This window comes from Phacochoerus africanus, chromosome 12 (assembly GCF_016906955.1).
Source record: "Phacochoerus africanus isolate WHEZ1 chromosome 12, ROS_Pafr_v1, whole genome shotgun sequence".
NCBI classification, from domain to species: Eukaryota; Metazoa; Chordata; class Mammalia; order Artiodactyla; family Suidae; genus Phacochoerus; species Phacochoerus africanus.
In genome coordinates, this window is record NC_062555.1 from 21,143,342 (window position 1) to 21,169,413 (window position 26,072).

The window sequence follows — 26,072 nt, forward strand, 5'->3', positions numbered from 1 at the left end:
GAAAGGCCTGAGACCTTTATGCTTATTCCTCAACCCAGCCTTCAAACCCCTGCTAAATATGTTAGAGCCTATTAAATAATTCAAGTGCAGCCTCAAGACTTAACACAAGTTTGCTCCTCTTCTCTCTAATCAAAAGCAGTCCAGACAAGATCACTACAAGGGCCATTATCGCAAATTAAAAATGAAACACAGGGTGCCTCAAAGATCAATCTCCGTATGCTGTTTTTTTCACCACTTTCCAAACTCCGTGCAAATTGCATTCAAATTCTGCACCTTCTTGGGAATTCCCATTGAGGCTTAGCGGGGTTTGAACCCAACTAGTATCCATGAGGATGCAGGGTCGATCCCTGGCCTTGCTCAGTGGGTTAAAGATCTGGCATCGCTGTGGCTGTGGTGTGGGCAGGCTGGCAGCTGCATCTCTGATTTGACCCCTAGCCTGGGAATCTCATGATAAACACATCCTATTCATTTAACTGTAAATCTTGAAATTTATTTTCTTTGTGGGGGGTTAAATATAATGTTAAGCCAATAATTTTTTTAAATTTTTGAATGATTTTTATTCTGCCCTTTATTTTCTATTTATTTTAATCATACTCATTACTTGTATAATCAGAAAATGCTTGCTGTTAACCGTTTTGAAAAAACTTATAATATGAAAAAGCAAATAAGTCACTCAGAGTCCTGATCAGGCAGAACATTTTCTTCTTGTTCTTTTCTTTTTCTTAAAAAAATTTTTTTTATTAAAGTATAGTTGATTTACAATGTTGTGCCAATTTCTGCTGTATAGCAAAGTGACCCAGTCATACATATACATATACATATATATATATATACTTTCCTTTTGTTATATTATCTTCCATTCTGGTCTGTTCCAAAAGATTGGATAGTTTCCTGTGCTATACAGGAGGACATCATTGCTTATTCATTCTAAGAGTTTTATTTTTTCCATTATAGTTGATTTACAGCGTTCCGTCAATTTCTACCAAACAGCAAAGTGAGCTAATCATATATACATATATTCTTTTTCTCATATTACTATATCTAGCTATCTAACAATCTGCTAGTATTTATAGCATGCTATATATAGTTTTACATTCTGCTTTTTACACTTAATCATGTTTTAAGGTATTAATATTCTTTGAAAGTGTAGTTTTACGTTGTTGCATAGTATTTAATTGCAGGAAAAAATCACTGTCTCTTTTTCCTTTTTTTTTTGGTCTTTTTTTTTTTAGGGCCACACTCGGGGCATGTGGAGGTTCCCAGGCTAGGGGTCCAATCAGAGGCGTAGCTGCCAGCCTATGCCACAGCCATAGCAATGCAGGATCCATGTCGTGTCTGTGACCTACAACACAGCTCACGGCAATGTCAGATCGTTAACTCACTGAGAAAGGCCAGAGATTGAACCTGAATCCTCATGGATGCTAGTCAGGTATGTTAACTGCTGAGCCACAACGGGAACTCCGAAAATCACTGTCTCCTTTACTCCCAAAACTTCCCTTTAAAGCCACTCATTTTACGACAGAAAAAAAAAAAAAGATAAAACATTTCCTCAATTATAAATAGAAACAAACAAAAAGCTATTAGAGGGATTTAAAATAAATAATATTAATCAATTATAAATAGAAACAAACAAAAAGCTATTAGAGGGATTTAAAATAAATAATATTAATCAATTATAAATAGAAACAAACAAAAAGCTATTAGAGGGATTTAAAATAAATAATAGTCACATTAATCCAGTCCAGAAGACCCTCTAACCCAGGACAGTATAATTACACATTCTCTCAAAAAGAATCCTAGAAACAACAGCAGGAATACACCACACCAGACACACTTCAGGTACTCAGTGAATGAATTCCAGAGACGTTAATACGAAATGCTTCATTGATAACATTGATTCCCTTCCCTTTATTCTGATTTTTATGATAAAACAGTAAATAAGAACTCTAGTTAATGTGTGCTACTGAAGTACTTTGATGTAATAACCCTCACGAATTTCCATTAACTTCTTTTTTTTTTTTGCTTTTTAGGGCCAAACACGCAGCATATGGAGGTTTCCAGGCTAGGGGTCTAATCCGAGCTGCACCTGCCGGCTTACAACACAGCCACAGCAACACCAGATCCATCTGTGACCTACACCACAGCTCACCGAATCCTTAACCCACTGAGCAAGGCCAAGGATCAAACCTGCAACCTCATGGTTCCTAGTCGGATTCATTTTGGCTGTGCCACGACGGGAATTCCTAACTTCTGTTAATATAATTCTATTTTCTCAACTTCTATGAAAATGAACACATTTCATTTTAATTTGTCAAAGAAGAGAAATGGAGATTCTGATATTAATTTTCAAACGGCTCCTTGAAACAACATACTATACCAATATGAGGTCATACTACTAATTTCTTTAGTGTCTTTCATTTTCCAACTCATCGAAAGTGAAAGATTCTGTTCAAATGATAGCATAAGAGCCTCTTGAATGAAACCAAATTCCAGGTTACTCAAGACATTTATTCATTTTCAAATCCTTAACAGATCATTTCAGCTCATTCTGGAATTAACTTGAAACATAATTTTTGGTTTGTATTGAATTCAATCAAGGGAAGCAACCCTTCCATCTGATTACAACCTAAACTGAACTGATGACTCAACCTATTAAAAGACAATGAAATTTGAAATGCTATTTTCTAGAATTAGTCAAGCAGGACTTTTCCCTGTACCTTACAATGAAACTCTATTTTGAAACGAATTGCTTTTGCTTGGTCAAGAAATACCTTAATTCTACTGACCTTGAAAATATTCAAATATTGTATCCCTATCAAATACATTTTACCTCAATACGGAAAAAGATGTATAACCTCTAAATGGGCAAAGGGTATTATACTGAGAAATGAGAAGTATTCTGTATTTCCAACTGGGGCTTATGTACCATCTGACAAGCTGTTAAAAGCAATGTGTACCTAGACGTAAAAAGTAAATGTACAAAAATTCACGGTAAATTCAAATTATTCATATTCTTTTTTTTGTCTTTTTGTCTTTTTTGTTGTTGTTGTTGTTGTTGCTATTTCTTGGGCCGCTCCCTCGGCATATGGAGGTTCCCAGGCTAGGGGTCGAATCGGAGCTGTAGCCACCGGCCTACGCCAGAGCCACAGCAACGCGGGATCCGAACCGCGTCTGCAACCTACACCACAGCTCACGGCAACGCCGGATCCTTAACCCACTGAGCAAGGGCAGGGACCGAACCCGCAACCTCATGGTTCCTAGTCGGATTCGTTAACCACTGCGCCACTCCAAATTATTCATATTCTTTTTAATTTATTTCCCATGACTAGTTTTTTTTGAATAAGATCATGGGAAAGTCTTAAAAACAACAATTTTTATGCATGCCGATTTCATAGCCCACCAAGTTGGACACTCTAGTACAATTATTCTCCCGTGTGAAAGATGTGGAAACTCGTACTCAAAGACATTTGGTCACTGAGCTGTTTAAGGGGACTGAGCCAGTAGGAGACAGTCCAGGGATTTAATTTAAGTCTCTACATCTCAAGTCTCTTAGATCTGTATTAGAGATGCAAATTTGTCCTTTTTGACTTTCTTTTCTTTTCTTTTTAATGGGCCTGCACGCACGTTCCTGGGCCAGGGAATGAATCTGAGCCACAGCTGTGGCAACGCCAGATCCCTTAACCCAGTGCCCCAGGCCAGGGATCAAACCTGCACCTCTATAGCAACCGGGGCCACTGCAGTTGAATTCTTAACACACTGCACCACAGCAGGAACGCCCTGCTTTTCTTTTCTTGACCTCATTTTCTTTCTTTTTTTCTTTTTTCTGTTTTTTGTCTTTTTGCCATTTCTTGGACTGCTCCCAAGCAAGGGGGTTCAATCGGAGCTGTAGCCGACGGCCTACGCCAGAGCCACAGCAACACAGGATCTGAGCCGCATCTGTGACCTACACCACAGCTTACAGCAACACCGGATCCTTAACCCTCTGAGCAAGGCCAGGGATCGAACCCTCAACTTTATGGTTCCTAGTCGGGTCTGTTAACCACTGAGCCATGACGGGAACTCCTGACCTCATTTTCTCCTTAACAGCAGTTGGCTTGGGTTCACAGATTCCCACAGTGGTCCATTAGCATACCAAGGAAGGTTGGACATTTGACCCTGAGATGTGGGGATAAGACATTCCTGGGTCTGTGGAAATTTCCTATAATTCTAGATGTGTTCCAATCCTGAGTTCCTAGATACGCGCCCAGAAAACAGATTACTCAGAAGATTCAAAGTAATCTTAGTTTTCGGCTATTATCTCTTGGAATACGTTTTCTGTCCCCTTCTCTCTCTCTTCTCCTTCTGGCACGCCTATGCATGGAAACAACCTAAATGTCCATCGACAGAGGAGTGGATCAAGAAGATGTGGTACATATATACACAATGGAATATGACTCAGCCATTCAAAGGAACGAAATACTGGCATTTTTAGCAACGTTGGTGGACCTAGAAATTATCATGCTAAGTGAAGTCAGCCAGACAATGAGCCACCAACATCCAGGGCTTTCACTGACATGTGGAATCTGAAAAAAGGACAGAATGAACTGATTTGCAGAACAGATGCTGACTCACAGACTTTGAAAAACTTATGTTCTCCAGAGGAGACAGTTTGGGGGGTGGGGGGATGCGCTGGGGTTGTGGGATGGAAATCCCTATAAAACTGGATTGTGATGATCATGGTACAACTATAAATGTAATAATTCATTGAGTAATAAAAAAAAAAAGAAAAAAGTAATCTTAGTTGATAACTTATCAACTCCTGGGTAACAGCCATATTCTAGAAAAATATGAGAAACCCTGGACCCTAAGTAGCTTAAGGGCTTTGCTTTGAAACTCATTTTAAAAGAATTATCACTTCACTTTCCACACTCATTTCGGTGTTCCTTAGGGTTCTAGGATTTTTCTCTATTCACTCTGAAACCCCTTCCTAAGGTATTCTAGTTTACTCCCAGGTTTTCCCTGGCTAGATATACTAAGGCCTCCTAATATATACCAGCAGCCTAGCCTGCCCAACTGAGTATCAGACCCTAAACGAGCTTCCACACCATGGCACTGAAAGAGGAATGCTGGAAGAGTCCCCCCATCTCTCTAAGTTGAGGAGACAAAGTTGTTGGCATTCCACAAATGCCCTCTTTCTGAGTGCACAGGTGAAGCCCAGGGCAAAATCTCTATTATTTTTAGAGCCCCTGAATATTAGTTGCTTTTTTTGGGGGGGGGGGTCTTTTTAGGGCCGCACCTGCAGCATATGGAGGTTCCCAGGCTAGAGGTCCAATCAGAGCTGCAGCCGCCGGCCTGCACCACAGCTCATGGCAACGGCAGATCCCCGAGGCCAGGGATCGAACCCTAATCGTCGTGGATACTTGTCAGATTCGTTTCCACAGCGCCACAGCAGGAACTCCTATCCTTCTGGTTTTGAAAGATGTGTCCCCCTTCTGAGGTCAGTTTGCTGAGACAAAACAGCTAGTGACAAGGTGGGCCAATGTACTGTCTGTGAGCTTAGCTCCTCTGATGTGACCCTAAGGGGGTCAGACCTCTCGCCCATCTGGCTTTCTCCCTTCCGTTGCCTAAGACCACCGTGGGTGCTCGGATCACAGAGTGACCAGCTCTTAGGCGCGTCCCCGGCAAAGCAGGTTGTTAATGAAACTGAGTGGGTTTCCCTCTAAGTGGGTTTCCTTCCAGGTCTGAGAAGTAGCCTCCACGATTCCCGCAAGTTTCTCAGTTGCCCGAGAAAGCTGTTGCTGGCTGAGAGTAGATGTCCCTTCATCAGAGCTGAAAAGCTCTCTTTTATGCTGATAAGCTCTACTAAAGTAGCCAATTTAAAGAAAAATGACAGGCCAGTCTTCCGTCTAGGGACCTGGTCCAACCTCACTCAGGGTCTCTCAGCTAAGCTTCCAGTGTCTTTCAACCAGGCTCCCCCACTGTCTTCCTTTCTCCCTTTCTTTCTCTCTTTCCTTCTTTTCTTCCTTCCTTCCTTTCTTTCTTTTTTTCTTCCTTCCTTTCTTCCTTTTTGCTTTCTAGGACCTCACCCACTGCATATGGAGCTTCCCAGGCTAGGTGCCAGCCTACACCACAGCCACAGCAACAACGGATCCAAGCCACGTCTGCGACTTACACCACAGCTCAGGGCAACACTGGATCCTTTAACCCACTGAGCGAGGCCAGGTATGGAATCCACATCCTCACGGTTACTAGTTGGGTTCATGACCACTAAGCCACCATGGGAATTCCCTAGCTCTTTTCTATGTACAGGAAGATGCAGGCATCTGGGGTCCCTGACACCATTCCTTTGGTTTGCACCTTACCTGTCTATGGCTGGTCCCCTATTTATCGCCATCCTGAGTTCCCTCAGGATGCACCGCCTGGGAGTGGCTGCAGTGGCCGATGGCTTGCTGGCTGCAACATTCCTCGTTTACTGACATGGTAGGAGGCACTGTTTGTCCACAAGGGTTAGGGTTTTTTCTACATTAGGCTTTGGCTTAAGGGAACCATTTTGTTAGTTTGAACTTCCATCTAGAACACCAAAACTTTCTCCTTATCAGCAAGAGGGCTGTTCTGCTTTCTTTTCATGTGTGTTGACACTGAGGTATAGCACTTCTGATTTCCTTCCAGAACTGCCTTCACATTACACCTTGGCTGCCTCTTTGGTGCATGAGGCCTGGTTTTCTGCCCGTCTCTGCTTTTGACGTGCCTTCAGCACTAAGCTCAATCATTTCTAACTTTTGGTTTAAAACAGGCTCTTCCTTTCACTTGAATACTCAGAGGCTACTGTGGGGTTATTAATTGACTTAATTTCAATATTCTGTGTCTCAGGGAACAAGAAGGCCTGAGAGGTAGAGAGACGGGGAGCAGTCAGAACACACACAAAGTCTATCAACTCAGCTCACCATCTATTATGAACAGGGCAGTTGGCACCTCAAAACAGTTATGACAGTAATACCAAGACCCCTGACCACAGATGACTATAATAAATATAATAATGAAAACACCTGAAATATTCTGAGAATTACCAAAAAGCAAGACAGGGACACAAAGTGAGCAAATGCTGTTGGAAAAATGGCTCTGAAAGACTTGGTCCAGGGTTGCCACAAACCATCAACTTGTTAAGAAATGCAATATCTGCAAAGTGCAACAAAGCAAAAAGCAATAAAATGAGGTCTGCCTTGGAGCCCGCTGGCCTGTCAATCCTTCTTTGTAGTCCTCCCTTATACCTCCCTGGGCTGAGCAGCTTGGATCGGAAGCATTGACCCACAAGTTAAGCTGTGAACAGGGCGATTCCTTCCGAGAGCCAAGAACCACAGGAGGAAAGTACTAGCACAGGCGTGCCTTGCACCTGGGCAGCAGATTCAGCGCCTCCTATAAAACCTGGAGACAAATCACTGTGCTCCACTATCATTCACAGCGATGCAAGAAGGAACTGCCAACTTTACAGGCATTAGGCAACTAAAAATCTGCAAAATCAAAACCAAAATTAGGAAAGAGGTTCATAACCCAACAAAGGAAACAAATCCCGGAGACAAGAAAGCAAACAAAAGACAGAGATGAGCCTTTAAAAATAAAAATAACTCCAGTTTTTAGGAGGGTAAGAGAAGAGACTGGTCTATTAAACATCAGGAGAGAATACTATGAAAAGATGATTAATGATGATCTTGAAACATTTAAACCTCAGAAGCTGGGTGAATATCAAAATGCACAGAGGTTGAAAACAAATCCATATCCTTTATTGATCAAAACATTCACCCAGAGGGAGTTCCCATCGTGGCTTAGCTGAAAGGAATCCAACTAGTATCCATGAGGATGCGGGTTTGATCCCCGCCCTCACTCAGTGCGTCAGGGATCTTGTGTTGCTGTGAGCTGTGGTGTAGGTCACAGACACGGCTCGGATCCCACGTTGTTGTGGCTGTGGTGTAGGCGGGCAGCTGCAGCTCCGATTTGACCCCTAGCTTGGGAACCTCCATGTGCCCTGGATGTGGCCCTAAAAAGAAAAAAAAAATTAAAAATTAAAAAAATAAGTTAAAAAGAAAAAGCATTCATCCAGCGTACACAGGAACAACAAAATCCTAACACCTGCAGAAGAAAAAATCAAGAGAAGCAGAGAACGGTTCTAGAAAGCCATTATCTATCAGATCAGCATTTCTAAATTAAAAACACTGAGAATATAGGATTCTAAATATCAAAGAAATAGAGGGAAAAAACCTCTTATAAATAAAAAGGTGGTTCTTCCAAATAAGCCCTTTTTTTTGCACATGAGTTTGGAAACAATTCAAAAGATTGATAACTGTACTTGGTGAAGTTTGGGGAAATGAGTGTTGTTAAGAGCACAAACTGGCAGAGCTTCCTCAAATCTCAATTTGGCAGGTTTCAGGATCGTTATCCTCTGACTCCTAAATTCCACTTTCAAGACCTAATTTTACCGAAGTGTCATTTGTATGCAAAAAGATATAAGACTAAGGACATTTATTGTAGCATGATTTGTAAAACAGGGGAAAAAATGTGAAAAATAATCTAATTATCCATAAAGAGAGGAATTGATAAGTAGAACACAATATAGTCACTCTGTGGAACATTATGAAGTCACTAAAACACACACGCACGTTTGTAAATGAACGAAGAAATAATCCATGGAATACACAAAACCCTCAGCAGCTTCCATCCGTCAGGAATGGTGAAGTTCTGTGAGGTCAGATGCGTTACAGGTTCTTACGGTTTACTGTATATTTTTCTGTGCTCTTTGGATGTTGTATATTGGCCCTGAATCTAAGTTATACCTAGAGCAATGAGAACGAGAGCTGTCCATTCCTGGACTGCTTCCACCCTAAGGCAAGTGAGCATCCACAGCTCAGTTTCCCAACATACACTGAGCATTATCAGCCACTACCCCTGGGTGTCTGCATGCACCTAAAGTCCTCCAAATTATTCAGAGAGGACAGATTCTATGCCAGGTTTCACAAATTACAGAGGATCACTGGAGCATCGCAGGGAGTATTCTTTTCTCCTTTTTAAGTGAAAGGACAGTTTTTTGGAAATTTTTTTATTATAGCTGATTTACAATGTTCTGTCAATTTCTGTTGTACAGCAAAGTGACCCAGTTACACACACACCCACACACACATATATACACACACATTCCTTTTCTCATATTATCTTCTATCACGGTGATTAGATATAGTTCCCTGTGCTATAATATATAGCAGGACCTCATTGCTTATCCACTCCAAATGCTATCGTTTGCATCTACTAAACCCCAAACTCCCAGTCCATCCCACTCCCCCTACCTCCGCTTTGGCAATCACAGGTCTGTTCTCTATGTCAGTGAGTTTGTTTCTCTTCTGTAGACAGGTTCATTTGTGCCATATTTTAGATTCCAGATATAAGTGATATCATATGGTATTTGTTTTTCTCTTTCGGACTTACTTCACTTAGTATAAGAATCTCTAGTTCCATCCTTGTTGCTGAAAATGGCATTATTTTCTTCTTTTTTATGGCTGAGGAGTATTCCACTGCATGTATGTGTGTGTGTGTGTGTGTGTGTATATATATATATATATATCTCACTTTTTTTTGTCTTTTGTCTTTTGTTGTTGTTGTTGTTGTTGTTGCTATTTCTTGGGCCGCTCCCGCGGCATATGGAGGTTCCCAGGATAGGGGTCGAATCGGAGCTGTAGCCCCCGGCCTACGCCAGAGCCACAGCAACACGGGATCCGAGCCGCGTCTGCAACCTACACCACAGCTCACGGCAACGCCGGATCGTTAACCCACTGAGCAAGGGCAGGGACCGAACCCGCAACCTCATGGTTCCTAGTTGGATTCGTTAACCACTGTGCCACGACGGGAACTCCCTTCTTAATCCATGTATCTGTTGATGGACATTGAGGTTGTTTCTGCATCTTGACTGTTATCACAGGGGATATTCAAACATAGAGAAAACCCAGGGATCGTCTAGTTCAACCTTTCATTTTATCGTTTCCCAGAGAAGAAAACTGCTGGGATTCAGACCCTTGTGACCTACTGTACACTCTTTTCTCTACTAGGCTTGACTGACTTGCAAAAAGTAGGGGACACAAAGAGACGCTCTCAGATATTCGAGGAGCAAACACACGCCACACACCTCATGGGAGGGGAGGGGCAGGAGACCCTGGAGGAGCGAGCGAGCGTCCTCAGCCCTCTAATTCCTACTGTGCTCTCAGGTGGCATTAAACAAAGGGAAAAACATGCTTTGCTATATTTAAAAACACACGGAGACCATCTAACATGTGTTAGGCACTCTGCCAACTGGCGATTCAGAAAGTAGACCTCGTTCTTAAGAAGGTCTCTGCCCAGGAGTTCCCTTTGTGGCTCAGCAGGTTACAAACCCGACCAGTAACTATGAGGATACAGGTTCGATCCCTGGCCCCACTCCGTGGGTTAAGGATCCGGCGATGCCGTGAGCTGTGGTGTAGGCCAGCAGCTATAGCTCTGATTGGACCCCTAGCCTGGGAACTTCCCTATCCTGCAGATGTGGCCCTAAAAAGCACACCCATACACACGAAGAAGGCCGCTTCCCTCCGGGACCTCATACCTGAGGTCCATGGAGGTGCGTGTAGCTGAGGACAGCGATGAGGTCTAGTCTGATGGGCTATGTGCCCACGGTCTCTACCACTGGTCTCTACGTCTACAGGGCTGGGGGAGGGGTGTGATTGTGACTCATTTCAGGGAAGAGTTTCATTCGAGCAGGCCACCCTCCCTTCCATGCACCTCGAATATCTGGAAGAGTGGGATTTCCTCTGCAGTCCCAGGAAGAGAAATTAGTTATTCTGAATATGAGCATATGAACAAGAACACTCCGTCCAAGTCAACAGGAAGCGGCTAGTCTTCGATGGGCTAAAATGTCACATTTTCATCGGAAAGTGACAACAAATTGTCATTGGTCTTTGGGGAGCTGAGAGCTTATTCCTCCAAAGTCCATTATCCTCCACTCTGCTTTTAACAAGCGGAGAAACAGCTTTGAAATGTTCAGTATATCAAAGCCAGTCCAAGTCCTTTCAACTTCCTGTGATTGGAGATTTTTTTCCCCCTGAAGTCAGTTAGTTAAGATTGTTTTATGTTTCTTGTCTAAATTATTTGTTTCTTGATCACTGAAAAGGTTGGTATTTCATCCAGTTGGGGGCAAAAAAAGCAGTGCCGACAAAACTCGACAATCTTTATTTGAAACTAATTAAAAAGCAAGGAAAAGTCACAATTGATGTGGGGGACACCAGTGAAATGAGCAAAAAGCAATTTTTATCTTTGATGTCCCCAGTGTTCTGTTTCCTTTTACGTGAAAAAGGAACACACACACACACACACACCCCACAAGCACACATGCATGCATGCACCACACATGCATGCACCACACAGTTATAAAAAGGGAGCATTCAGGGGAGCCCGGAGCTTTCCAGTCCAACTTGCTCCAAGGACAAGGACCTCAGTGGCAAACACCACCTTCCTCTGCTCGGACATTTCTAGCTACCAAAGGCTCACTATTTTAATGAGTCGGCACGAATTTTTTAAAGTACGTATTGACATGGAAACACACTCGGGAACAGAAGCGTGTCCTGAGTCTCTGCCATGACCAGCACCTACCCAGAGGGCGGCTTCCCCTCCCTCCACCTCACGCCTCTTTTGCCGCCCCTCCCCGCCCCAGCCCCCATTTCCCTCCTTGGTCCCCCTGTTTCTGGACGTCCTTCTTCCTGTCTTGCTCTGCTTTCCGCTCCGGCCACTGTTCTGGCTCTTTCAAATCTCCCAGTGCTCCCCCTGCAACACCCCAGACTCCTCTGGGTGCTCTGCTCCCAACTCCCAATCCCCTTCCAAGACTAGGTGGGGACTTTTCCACAGAACTCACCCTCTTTTTGCCCTGATTATAAAAAGTCTAGAAAAAAAAAAAAAAACACAAATAATAATGCCCAGAGGCGATGGATAAAGAAGTGCAATTTTATAATAGAGACAAATCAGGTCACGAATAATAGACGGGAGAAGGGCAGGGATAAACATTCTAGTACATGTTTTTACAGAATGCCAATCTCATCTAACTAACAGCGTTACAGGAAAAGTGCTGTCCACTGCTTTTACATGTCCCAATGCGCCCCTTCTCACCATCAGTTTATTTTTAAAATATTAATTAATAATTTATTTGTTTGTTTTTGCTTTGTAGGGCTGTACCTGCAGCGTATGGACATTCCCAGGCTAGGGGTCAGGGGTCGAATCGGAGCTGCAGCTGCCGACCATCACAGCCACAGCAATGCCAGATCCTTTACCCATTGAGCGGGGCCAGGGATCGAACCTGCATCCTCATGGATGCTAGTCTGGTTCATAACCTGCTGAGTCACCACGGGAATTCCTGAACTGCTTTCTTAAGATCGTGGGGTTTGGGGAGAGCATGTAGAAAATCCTCATGATTGCATCCTGGGGAAGTTGGGACCACTGGGAGTGAGGGCTGGAAGCCACAACAGGCACTCCCTCACCATTAATTTATTTATCAACTTCCTTTTTCAAAGACTCAGGAGAACGCCCATCACAAGCCAGGCTTGCGGCATGGCTACTTCCATATCCGGAGCAGGACAATCTATAAGAACACTGCTGCCTGGAGCCGGTGGAGTGTAAAAACATCTGAACAAAGCTCTACCCTGAGCCCAGAACAATCAGCTTCTGCAAGCAGAGCATCACTGACTGTGGTCTCTGGCTGAAAGGGAGTGGAGCTGAGCTGCTGGATATAAATCTCCCTTTGGCTCAGGCATGCACAGCTATTGCTCTTCAGTCCTCCGTGCCTTCCTACCACTCTCTCACCAGCAAAACAAACCGCATTACGAACTCCTAAGCCAAAAAATAAATCATTAGACAATCGTGGAACTGGGAAGAGAAAAAGACTAAGCGTGGTGTTCACGGTCTTTCTTTTCCTCCTCGGAGCAATGCTCCATCCATCGCGCCATTTATCAGAGAGGCTGATGTGGGGTCTGCTTCCTCACCCAGGTTCCATATACAAAGGCAGCCAGAACAAGCACTTCTCTCTATATATATATGTGGCTTTTTAGTTAACAAAGCCATTTTGCATGCATGTCTGTCATCCATTCTCTTGCCTGTCCTGATCATCTCTCATTGAGTCAAGTACCCGAGCTGCCTGGCCCTGCCAAGTGCCTTCTGGCCTTTTCCCCAGTCAGCAGGCAGTGGAATCTGGCCAGAGGTTTGTTTCTGGGCAGAGAATGGTCAAGGATGGTGAGTCCAAGCCCTGAGAGCTGTGCTGCCCAGTTTTTGGAAAGATCTCAGTGATGCTTCTTGGACTGCAAAGACATCAAGTCAGAGAGTTCATGGCTGCACGCCTCACAGGGGAAAGGGAGTCTTTACAGTAAACCCTGCTTTTTCCCACAAAAGCATCTGAGAATGGCTACCCTGCTATCCATTAAGCCACGGAATCTCACATTCCACCTCGGGGACTTGATCCCAGTCCCAGAGCAACCTCACTTAAGAGGCCTGTGATCCTGGGGGAAAGGAGGTACATATAAACATGTTAGGTAAATAACAACAAACAAAATAAACAATTCAATTAACAAGGGGGCAAAGGGTGTGAACAGACACTTCTCCAAGGAAGATATACAAATGGTGCTTCGCCATTGCTTCAGGGAAACGCACATCAAAATCACAGCGAGGTACCACTTCATGCTCATTAGGATGGCTAGCATCCAAGACAAACAGATCCGAAAACAAAAACCAGTGTTTGCGAAGATGTGAATAATTAGAACCCTTGAGCACTGCTGGGAAGAACGTACAATGTGGTGCAGGCCCCATGGGAAATGGTATGGCAGTTCCTCAAAAATTAATAATAGAGGAGTTCCCATTGTGGCTCAGTGGTTAACGAATCCGACTAGGAACCATGAGGTTGATGGGTTTGGTCCCTGCCCTTGCTCAGTGGGTTAAGGATCCGTCGTTGCCGTGAGCTATGGTGTGGGTTGCAGACGTGGCTTGGATCCCACGCTGCTGTGGCTCTGGCGTAGGCCGGCGGCTACAGCTCCGATTAGACCCCCAGCCTGGGAACTTCCATATGCCGCAGGAGCGGCCCTAGAAATGGCTAAAAGACAAAAAAAAAAAAAAAATTAATAATAGACTCATCATACATTCCAGCCATTCCACTTCTAAATGGCAAAGAATGGAAAGCAGGGACTCCAACAGAGATTTACACACTTCTGTTCTTAGCAGCATTGTGTATCACAGCCAAACGGTGGAAATAATCCACATCAATGGATGAATCTATAAACAAACTGTTTCTTTAAACCTATCTGTGGATTTGGATACATACACACAATGAAGTATGAGCCTTAAAAAGGATGGACATTCTGTTACCCCGTCACACCTACGGATGAAGCTTGAAAATACCATGCTGAGTGAAATAAGTCCAAAAAAAAGAATAAATACTGCATGATTCCACTTCTATGAGGCATCTAGAGGAATCAAATTCTTACAGAAAGTTGAACAGTGGCTGCCAGGGGCTAGAGGGAGGGGAGAATGGGGGAATATTGTTCAATGGGTGCAGAGTTTTGGTTTTGTTAAATGAAAGGGGTTCTATGGATGGATGTGGCTGATGGTTGCACAACAACGTGAACATACTCAGTACCACTGAGTCACAAACTTAAAAATGGTAAAAATAAAAAACATTATTTATTTCTTTATTTTTGTCTTTCTAGGGTTGCACCCGTGGCACATGGATATTCCCAGGCTAGGGATCTAATCAGAGCTGCAGCCACCGGCCTACACCACAGCCACAGCAACGCCGAATCCTTGACCCACTGAGTAAGGCCAGGGATCGGACCCAAAACCTCATGGTTTCTAGTCAGATTCGTTAACCACTGAGCCGCGATGGGAACTCCCTATTTATTTATTTATTTTTTTATTTATTTATGTATTTATTGCTTTTCAGGGCCACACCTTATGGCACATGGAAGTTTGGCATACGGTTGAATTGGAGCTGCAGCTGCTGGCCTACATCACTGGCAGGGCTGTTGAATACACCCACTGTGTTTTTCCATGCTTTCTTTCAGGCACTTTTTTTTTTTTTTTTAACAGCTGAACCTTAGGCACACGTTAGTTCCCAGGCCAGGGGTTGAATCAGAGCTGATGGCCGATGCCACAGCCACAGCAGCATCAGATCCGAACTGAATCTATGACCTGCCCTGTAGTTCGCAGCAATGCTGGATCCTTAACCCACTGAGCCTCACAGGCTCTCCTCTGTGCAGTGGGTTAGTGATCCAGCCTGTCTCTTTGGAGGTGCTGGTTTGATCCCTAGCCTGGCGCAGTGGGGTAAGGATATGGTGTTGCAGCAGCTGTGGCCCTCAGATTTGATCCCTGTCCCGGGAACCTCCATATGCGGCACACAAAAAATTGAAAGATTAAAAAACCTAATTAAGTAGAGATGCATGCGTTCATAACTAGAAGGACCCGTATATTTGATGTAATGTCGGTCAAAATCCCAGCAGAGTTGTGTGTGTGTAGCTTTATAAATGAATTCTAAATTTGAATGTAAATTTTAAAAGGATTGGAAAGAGCTGAGACCCTCCTGATGAAGGAATTAACAGTGAGCGGTGCCCTCCTAGACATTAAGATTTCTAACAAGGGTGAAGTGATGAAGACAGTGTGGTCCTGGTGCAGGGAACTGAGAGTCCAAACGCATAGGATTCCAATGTACCAGAAATGTTCGATTTTTTAAAGCTGGGTGGTATGTACAGGAGAATTCAGTTCATTCTTTAAACAGCACTGACATGTTATATATTGAGATTACTATATCTTGCAGTAAACAAAGAAAACTTAGGATAAAGTGTCCAAAAAAAAAAAAAAAAAAACCCTGCTAATGGGAATTAGGTGGTCTACAAAAGGTACCAAAACGCATTTACAAAATTTTTCCTGTTTTAAATAAAAAGCCGGAGTATTAGGACTGTAGCTGGCAGGGGGTGAGGGAATAGAATTTGGCTTGTTTTGCTCGTTTGCCAGCATGTTTATTTACGGCAGGAAAGATCCTGCAGGAGGGGACACAGTGACAATGCCGGAGGAAGAGTCAAAGACTGCGAGAGTAAAGTTCTGGCAAAGACAAGAAGAGAATGAGAACTGAAGCACAAACGAGGGGTTGCCGAGCAGCAGATCGGGGAGTTTTCAGGAGGGGCAACAGAAAATACTGTCACAGAAGTGGACAGTGTTTTAGATTTGATGTTGGAAGGAGAGCTCTGACCTCAGGAGTTTGTTTGTTTTTTTTTCCCCTTAGTGAACAGCAGACAAAGCCAGGAGCCAAGGAGGCAGAGTGATGGCAGAAGGGGAGGGAGGTTTAAGAGAGGAAGGTAACCAAAGACCCTTTCCAGTGAGTAGCAAAGTCGATGCTATAGGAAACGATAGCAGGATTGCTGTTCTGGAACAAGCATCTTTTTGTCACTCGTGACCATGAATTTAAAATGAAACAGGTCAGCATGGCTGTGACCTTTTCTCCAGCTGCTTGCCCCTCAGAAGATGCTGAGGGGGCTTCTGCCAGGTTTAGGTCTCAGTCAAGGATGCAAATAAGGATGCCCCAGGAATCAAGGTTGGGCAAGGTATGAAGAGAAGGCTGAAGGAGGCAATGAATAGTTTTAAAAAGCAGTGGATAGAGGTCTTCAAGGGATCTAAGACTTACTGAGGTGCTGTAAATAAGTTGAAACACTAGGAAGCAGACTATATAGAATGATGATAAAACCTAACATGTAATCATGGGAATCATGAGATGGGATGGAAGAAATGACCATTAAAAGTTATTAAGGGGAGTTCCTGTTGTGGCTCAGCGGATTAAGAACCCAACACAGTGTCTGTGAGGATGCAGGTTCGATCCCTGGCTTTGCTCAGTGGGTTGAGGATCTGGTGTTGCCACAAGCTGCTGCGCCGGGTGCAGATACAGCTTGGATCTGGTGTGGCTGTGGCAGAGGCCGGCAGCTGCAGCTCCCATTTAATCCCTAGCCTTCTATATGCCACAGGTGCAGATGTAAAAAGAAAAAAAAAGTCATTAAGAAGTTGGGGAGTTCCTGCTGTGGCCCAATGGAATCAGTGGTATCTCTGGAGTTCTGAGACGCAGGTTCAACCTCCAGCCTGGCACAGTGGGTTAAGGATCCAGTGTTGCCATAGCCGTCGCAACCACGGCTCAGATCTGATCCCTGGCCTGGGAACTCCATATGCCATCATAAGGCCAAAAAAGAAGAAGAAGAGGTGGGGTGTTAGATAGAGCCGCCAATTGATGATCACGAGGGTTGAGCACACGAGTCTGGAAACAAAGAAATTCTGACAACCTGCGAGTCACTTCTCAATTTTTATTAGTTACGAATGCCCTATCCTTGTAAGTAAATGAATACTTTTTAAAGTGTGAAAATACACTTATTCACAAGTTTTAAAGTCTTAAATGCTACACTGTGGCTTATTTTCTAATTAATAAAAATACATGCACCCCTATGTTCACTGCAGCACTATTCATAATGGCCAAGACATGAAAACAACTTGAATGTCCAACGAGCCAGATCAATGGATGAAGAAGACGTGGTGTATATACACAACGGAATACTACTCAGCCATAAAAAGGACAAAATAATGCCCTTTGCAGCAACAGGGATGGAACTAGAGACTCTCGTACTAAGTGAAATAAGTCAGAAAGAGAAGGACAAATACCATATGATATCGCTTATATCTGGAATCTAATATACAGCACAAACGAACCTTTCTACAGAAAAGAAACTCATGGACTTGGACAATGGACTTGTGGTTGCCAAGGGGGAGGGGGAGGGAGGGGGATGGACTGGGAGTCTGGGGATAGTAGATGCAAACTACTGACTGTGGAGTGGATAAGCACTGAGATCCTGCTGTGTAGCGCAGGGAACGACACCTAGTCACTTTGGATGGAATATGATGGAGGATAATGTGAGAAAAAGAATGCGTACATACCTATATGTATGGTTGGGTCACTTTGTTGTACAGCAGAAACTGAAAGAACACTGTAAATCAACTATAATAAATAAATTTTAAAAAGAGCATGTGCAATTTAATGCACATCTTATAACTGCTGACTCTAGCCATAAGCTTTAATTACCTATATCAACAATTTTCCTCAGCCAGGTCATTAATATAGTAAGTCTGTCTACCTCCTCCAAAGGACCGTGTTTAGGTATCATGTATGATACTACCGTGGCAACACATGGCATCTAAAACAATGTCTAATAAAATCCCCAAAGAGTGATAAATACCTCACTGCGCTAGAATCTTAAAACCCCTCAAATACATTGAGGGGAAAAAAATAATCTATTCAAGATGTTCTGAGCTGTATCTAAACAGCAGACTGAGACATAAATATGCCACGTAGACTTTTTATGCCCTTCCCTGGATAATAGGAAATGATGCAAGATTCAGGGCAAGCAGTAACAGACACGCATTCCAACAGCCTCTCTGTGGTGCATTTCAGGAGAGGTTAGGATAAACGGCAGCCTCTAATACACACAAGCATCCCCTTCAAAGCTCCATGGATTTATGTGGAACTTAATAACCCTGAAGGGAGGTTACCCTTCTATTTTAGGAGCTACAGAGACCATATCATCTCATCTCTGGTACACGTTTGGTGTTCAGGATGCTCTTAGCATCTGCTGCATACAGCTGCCGGAGTGTATAGAAAAAGTTTGATGTCCTCAACTAGGAATAATGATACAAATTATTCAAGTTCCTGCTTAAAGTAACCTGCCCAGATAAGAACAGACCTTGGCCAAGGAAACAATCTTAGTAGCATGATGCTACTTAACTTGGAGATAGGCAGTTAGAAAATAATAAAATAAGCCACAGTGTAGCAGTGTTTCTTTCTTTGTTCTCTACTTGATCTGGTTCTCCTAACACTCACTCAACATTTTATTTTATTTTATTTTTGTCTTCTTAGGGCTGCACCTGCAGCATATGAAGGTTCCCAGGCTAGGCGTCCAATTGGAGCTACTGCTGCCGCCCTACACCACAGCTCACAGCAACGCCGGATCCTTAACCCACTGAGCGAGGTCAGGGATCGAACCTGAGTCCTCATGGATACTAGTCAGGTTCACTAACCACTGAGCCACGACGGGAACTCCCCTAGCTCAACTTTTGGATTCAGTCTTTACTCTGTCGGCAAATCAAAGACTACCCTTTTAAAACAACTACATAAGCAAAACCCTACAAAGCAACAGTTATTTGATGCCAGGGTGAAAATGACCCTGGTATAAGTGTTTATTCTGATTACTGAGAGGTTGACAGCAACAGAGATGATCTGTTCACAGCTGAGGGATGAAGTCATGAAATAAAAGTATCTGATTCCAGGTTGGTGCTGACAGAGTGCTAACAGAGTTTCTGCATTTCAACGTGCAGTCGGCCACAGAATCAGTCCTCAGTCAGATCAACCAGAGTGTGCCTGATGAGCCTGCAGGAAGATGAGGTTCTTCCTAAAACAACAAATAGGATATCTGTGCCTCCCCTGAAATAGGCTGAGAAACGGCAGGAAAACATGGCAGAACCCAGAATGACGAGCAAAGAATTAGATGGAAGTCTCCATGGTGGTCAAAGGCCATGGCCCTGGCTCTAGCCTTTTTGCCTGGTTATAACAATATCACCCTATAGAAGAACGGTCTTGGCAGTAGATTTTCTTACAGTTTAGTAGGGGGCTTATTCTAACAGCGGTCATTACTTCAGTTATGACTATAACGCAGCAAAGTCATACAAATGGAAAACGATGGACAAATTAGGAATTTTAAAAATTGATTTTGAAAATTAATTTTAACGTATGGGCAATATTAAAGTTAGGCGAATGATAAAAGGAAAGTATTGCACAGAGAGGAAGCTTGGACTTTAGGAGGAAGACAGATGTCAAGATGTTCACTGTAGAATGTTCGCATTCTTTTAACCACACAAGTGAAGGGAACCAAGAATCGAGAAGCAGTCTAACCAAGTCAAGGATGCCACAGCGTTTCCCAGAACCTACTCACATCTGCTTGTTCTAGAAACAAGACATCCACCTTATGAAAAAGGACATTTTGTGCAAATGAAGCAAAGAGTAATTGGAGGCTCTGCCTCCGGGAACGTTTGGGAAGAAGTTAGGGAGAAATCCATCTTGCTGTCAGCGAGCAGTGCTACCTAGGGAAATACTAACACATATCATTTTTTTTTTTAAGATTTGTATTCTTTCTATGGTAGCTGTTTTACAATGTCCTGTCAATTTCTGCCTACAACAAAGTGACCCAGTACTACATATACATACACATTCTTTTTCTCACATTATCCTCCATCGTGTTCCATCCCAAGTGACTAGATATAGTTCCCTGTGCTACACAGCAGGACTTCATGGCTTATCCACTCCAAATGCAATGGTTTGCATCTACTAACTCGGATCTTCCAGTCCATTCCCCCCCCCCCCCTTGGCAACCCAACGTCTGTTCTCCAAGTCCATGAGTTTGTTTCTTTTCTGCAGACAGGTTCATTTGAAGATGAACATAAGCCTGCAAAGCCCCCTGACTGTACTGATCATGGCTTCTGCTGCTGCTGCTGCCTTGGTCGGGAGCAGCACTGAGCTTGGGGCCAGCATTGTTGTTCAGCGAAAGACCAGTCTGGGGTCTTGCCGGGAGACATGTTTCTTAGCCTCTCTGCTTCTATTTTCTATGCTGAAAACTCCGTCTTGTCCTGCTTTACCTTCACCCCATCTTCCTGCTTGAAAAACAGTCGCAGGGCTGGCAAATGACTTAAGCTTAAGCACAAAGACCTAAAGGCAGAAGTTATTCCTAGGGTCAGTGGAATGAGGATGTAATGAGTTGGTCTTGGCACACCCGGACCTGTGCAGATAGGCACGACGTTTGCACAGCATGATATGTCCTCTTAAAATAAGAGAAAGAGGAGCTCCGTGGCCCCAGGGGGTTTATGAGGGGTCGTTAGCAGGATATGCATTAGCAAGGAGAACAAGGTGCAAACCTAGGCACGGGGTTCTGCAGATAGGCACGCAGCACACTGCTGATTCTCTAGATGCTGTGCATAGACAGCTGATGCCAGGCTTCCTCGATGCTAATGACTGTTAAATGCCTAAAGGTCAGAAGAAAAGCTTAACCATCTACCAGCTCTGGGACTTTTAAAATAATAATAATAAAAAAAAACTATATCCTGCACCTACAGCCCCCTCCTCACTTGATGCAATCCTAAAGAGCACAATAAAAGCACGGTGGTTTCTTGAGGCGTCACTCTTGGTCCCTGAGACCTTGAGGCCCCTGGTTCCCACCTTTGATTAAGATAAATGTCTCTGTGTCTAGTTTTATGTTAACCTTTTCTTAAGTTTCACAGCACCCGTTCTTCAGCCCTCACCTGCTGAGCTGGTCTCGGCAGGGTCTGACTGGGACCAGTGGGTGGCCTCTCTCAGAGCCTCACGGGTTCAGCAGAGTCTAGGCAACCTGCTACTTAAATGGCTCTCTCTAACCTGACCTCCCCTGTAGGGATGGAGAGTGAAAAGAGGGCAAGGAGGCAGAGAAACACTGGGGGATTGGAAATGAAAAGTTTTATCAGAGATGTCTAAAACCATACATTTGGGAGGCATTGTGCTCATATTTTCTCTACTTAATTAGAGGTTTACAATGAAGACATTAAACACAAGTTGTACGAAGTTAGGAATAAATTGTGTTTTCTATAGGGATAGTCTCAAAATGAAAGCACATTACTAAGAAATGTGTTTCCTTTATAAACTCAAAATTAATTTTAAAAGTTGAACTTCAGGGAGTCCCTGTCATGTCTCCGTGGAAACGAATCTGACTAGCATCCATGAGGATGCAGGTTTGATCCCTGGCCTCACTCCGTGGGTTAAGGATCCGGCATTGCCATGAGCTGTGGTGTAGGCTGCAGACCCAGCTTGGATCTTGCATTGCTATGGCTGTAGTGTAGGCCATCAGCTACAGCTCTGACTTGACTCCAAGCCTGAGAACCTCCATATGCTATGGGTCTGGCCTTAAAAAGAAAATAAATAAATGAATGAAAGTTGAACTTCATAGGGGACCACTAGCTTTCATTATGGTCAACTTGGCATTTAGACACTTTGTCTTACTCCCTTTCTCCAATAGGGAGTTTGCTGGCTTTTTGTTTAATAAATGAATTCCGCTTCTGTGGAAGTGCGTATGTGCTAAATACAATCTGACATCGGCCAGAACTGTAGACAAGATGGAGACTGATACTGAACTTTTTCATAATAAATAGTTACTTGTTTGTTTTTTTTTTTCCCCTTAGGAATTATTAGAGAATTAAGTAACGAGATGAAGGAGATAAGCCTAAGGGTCAACAGAGAGATGACCAGATGGGAACCTGACTATTAGTAAAACAACACGCATTGTGCAAGATCTACAAGGCTTAGAGGACTAGGAAAGAAACACAGAAGCAGCATCAAAACGTTAGGGTGATAAGGAGTTCCCATTGGGGCTCAGTGGGTTAAGAACCTGACTAGTATCCATGAGGATGTGGGTTTGATCCCTGGCCTCACTCAGTGGGTTAATGGGCTGGCATTGCTGCAAGCTGAGGTGTAGGTCACAGACGTGGCTTGGATCTGGCATTGCTGTGGCTGTGGCCAGCAGCTGCAGCTCAGCTTCAACCCCTAGCCTGGGAACTTTCATATGCCGTGTATGTGATCCTAAAAACAGCAAAACAAAAACAAAAACAAAAACAAAAACAAAACAAAACCTCTTTAGGGTGATAAGATAAGAAGGATAACCGTGGTTAGTGGTGCCTTAGAACAGAGAGAGATGTAACTTGGGAACCTTAGAAGGAGATTAAGTATGGTTCAAACAGCAAGCAGGCTGACCGGGTTGGGTAAGGGGAAAAGTTATTCAAGTAACTCTAACACTCACATGAGTAATGGATGGGGGGGAAAAGTAGCTGGGTGCTGGACAGTTACTAATAGAAATGTCTATACAGAGTGAACGTTTATAAAAGAAACACCCACCTGATTCCACTTTCTCCTCCAGCTACCATCTCCTGACTTTTTTTTTTTTTTGTCTTTTTGTCTTTGTTGTTGTTGTTGTTGTTGTTGTTGCTGTTTCTTGGGCCGCTCCCGCGGCATATGGAGGTTCCCAGGCCAGGGGTCGAATCGGAGCTGTAGCCACCAGCCTACGCCAGAGCCACAGCAACGCGGGATCCGAGCCGCGTCTGCGACCTACACCACAGCTCACAGCAACGCCGGATCGTTAACCCACTGAGCAAGGGCAGGGACCGAACCCGCAACCTCATGGTTCCTAGTTGGATTCGTTAACCACTGCACCACGACGGGAACTCCTCCTGACTTTTTTTCTTTCACAAAGAGTATTTCAAAATTTTTGTCTGTGTTCACTGTCTCCAATTCCTACCACTCCAAAGACAATTCCTTTGTCAAGGTTACCAACAACTTCCGTGTTTGTTGTTGTTGTTTCTTTTAAGGGTCACACCTGTGGCATATGGAAGTTCCTAGGCTTGGGGTTGAATCGGAGCTGCAGCTGAGGCCTACACCACAGCCACAGCAAGGCCAGATCTTACTGCATCTGCCACCTACCCCACAGCTCACGGCAACACCGGATCCTTAACCTACTCAGTGAGGCCAGGGATCGAACCTGCATCCTCATGGATATTAGTTGGGTTCTTAACCAATAGAGCCACCACAGGAACTCCCAACAACTTCCATGTTGATAAACCAGCAATCAACCCTTAACTTAGTTGACCTACCAACAGCATTTGCCATCCTTGGAATCTGTCTTTAGCTTTGAAGACAGAACTTTCTTATCTTTTTAGGGCCGCCCCTACGGCATATGGCTGTTCCCACACTAGGGGCTGAATGGGTGCTACAGCTGCCAGCCTACACCACAGCTCACAGCAGCACCGGATCCTTAACTCACTGAGCAAGGCCAGGGATCGAAGCTGCATTCTCATGGATACTAGTCCGCTGAGCCATGACAAGAACTCGAAGACAGAACTTTCTTGATTCCTTTCCTGTCTGTCCCTCTTTCTTAGTCTCCTTTATCAGGCCCTACTCATCTTTCACATTTATAAATATGTGCATGCCCCAAGAATCGGCTTTTGGACTTTTTTTTTTTTTTTTGGCTCTACTGATGGGCTTATCCAATTTCATTACCAAACTCTGATAATCTGGACATTTATAGCTCAACCTGAACCTGGACATTTGCCCCCAAATTCGAGACGCATAGTCAAATGGATATCTAATAAGTCCCTCAAACTTAACATGTCTGTCCCTGGAATATAAGGTGACGGCAATTCCATCCTTGAACCATCGCTGACTCCTCTTCCTCTTCTTTCCTTTGCATCCAATTGGTCAAGTCCTATCTGTTCTAACTTCAAACCACATCCATAATCCAGTCACTTTTTATTATTTCAAGTGGTATTGTCCTTGCTCCAATCACCATGATTATAGAAGAAACATGAAATAGAAAGCTGTGGAACACGCCAGGAAGATTAAGAAACCATGAATAGCAACACCAATAAGGGCTAAGACTAGCGACTCTTCCATGATAGGCGCTTTATTTCGATAGGGATAAGAGAAGAGGGATTCTACTAACAGGTAGAGCCAAGGCTTTGGAGGTAGGAAGTCTTTACACAACAATATATTCGCCGGGTAAAAGATCTAACCGTAGTTGCTTTAAGGCTATTCTAATACCACCTTTTCTATGACTATTTCCCTGACCTCTTTACATGCCTTTTTTTTTTTTTGTATCCTCACCATAGTGCAGAGTTCCTAGAACAGAGCAGGAATGCACACAAATATTGACTAAAAGCATGAATACATTAAGAAGTGAGTCAGCCAATGCTTCAGATGTTCACCTCAAGTCATTCCAGGGGCTCGACAACTGCTTGAAGAGATAAATTAGAAACATGAAAGAGGGAGTTCCCTTCACGGTTCAGAGGTTACAGAACCCAAGTAGAATCCATGAGGATACAGGTTTGATCCCTGGCCTCACTCAGTGGGTTAAGGGTCCTGCATTGCTGTGGCTGTGGCGTAGGGTGGGAGCTGTAGCTCCGATTTGACCCCTAGCCTGGGAACTTCCATATGCTGCACTTGCAGCCCTAAAAAGTCAAAAAAAAGAAAGAAAGAAAGAAAGAAAGAAAGAGGAAAGAAAAGGAACATGAAAGAAAAAAGTCTTAATTCTGGACATACTTCATAATTAGGAACCTTTTCGGAGAAAACATTTGGAAATGTATTTTTTCAAAATTAGGACTTCCCTATTTATTTCGGGAAGCAATAAATTGCATGGTGTTTTTTTTTTTTAATTCTTCTTCTTCTCTCTTTTTTTTTTTTTTTTTGGCTTTTTAGGGCTGCACCTTCCCAGGCTAGTGGTCGAATAGAAGTTGCAGCTACCAGCCTACACCACAGCCACAGCAACGCTGGATCCCCTGCCCACTGAGCAAGGCCGGGGATTGAACCAGCATCCTCATGGATACTGTGTTTCTCATATTCGTTTCAGCTGCACCACAACAGGAACTCCAAGACTGCGGGGATTTTTAACCCTTCTTCCAGGGGTAATTCAAACCACATGAAGAAAGTTCAAATAATACAGGGAAAGAACAGCTGAAAATGTCTCATGTATTTATACTATAGGTGCAGAGAGGAGCCAGCAATACGGGAGTTACATGTTCAACCCTGCAATACAATTTATCGTATGCAGGCCAAGGGAAAAATTAACATTCCATTCCACAGACTAATTAATATAGCTCATTTATACTAAACTCTTCAGGGCTGTGTTTCTCCAGGGAAGTGTCTCAATGCTTAATCAAAAACCAGGAAGTGCTTCACAACACAAACAAGCTTTTTCTGCTGAAGATACTAATCCCCAATGTGATCACTCAGCCCACAGTAAGGAAGAAGGTGCTGTCTTATTGCCCCAAATCTCAGCCACCTTCAGCCTATACTGACGTCTGCTCTGTACGGTCTTTGCACCATTTGCTTGGCTACCAATCACTAAATGCCTTCTGGAATCTCTTGTATTGTAATCAGAGATGACACTGTACAATGGAAAGAATGTATA

General features: G+C 43.6%; 1 protein-coding gene across 1 annotated transcript in view; it reads right to left on the minus strand.

The window, feature by feature from the left end:
- PLD5 (phospholipase D family member 5) overlaps positions 1 to 26,072 on the minus strand; it is a 237,294-nt gene that overhangs the window by 165,471 nt on the left and 45,751 nt on the right. The gene's annotated exons all lie outside the window — the stretch shown is intronic.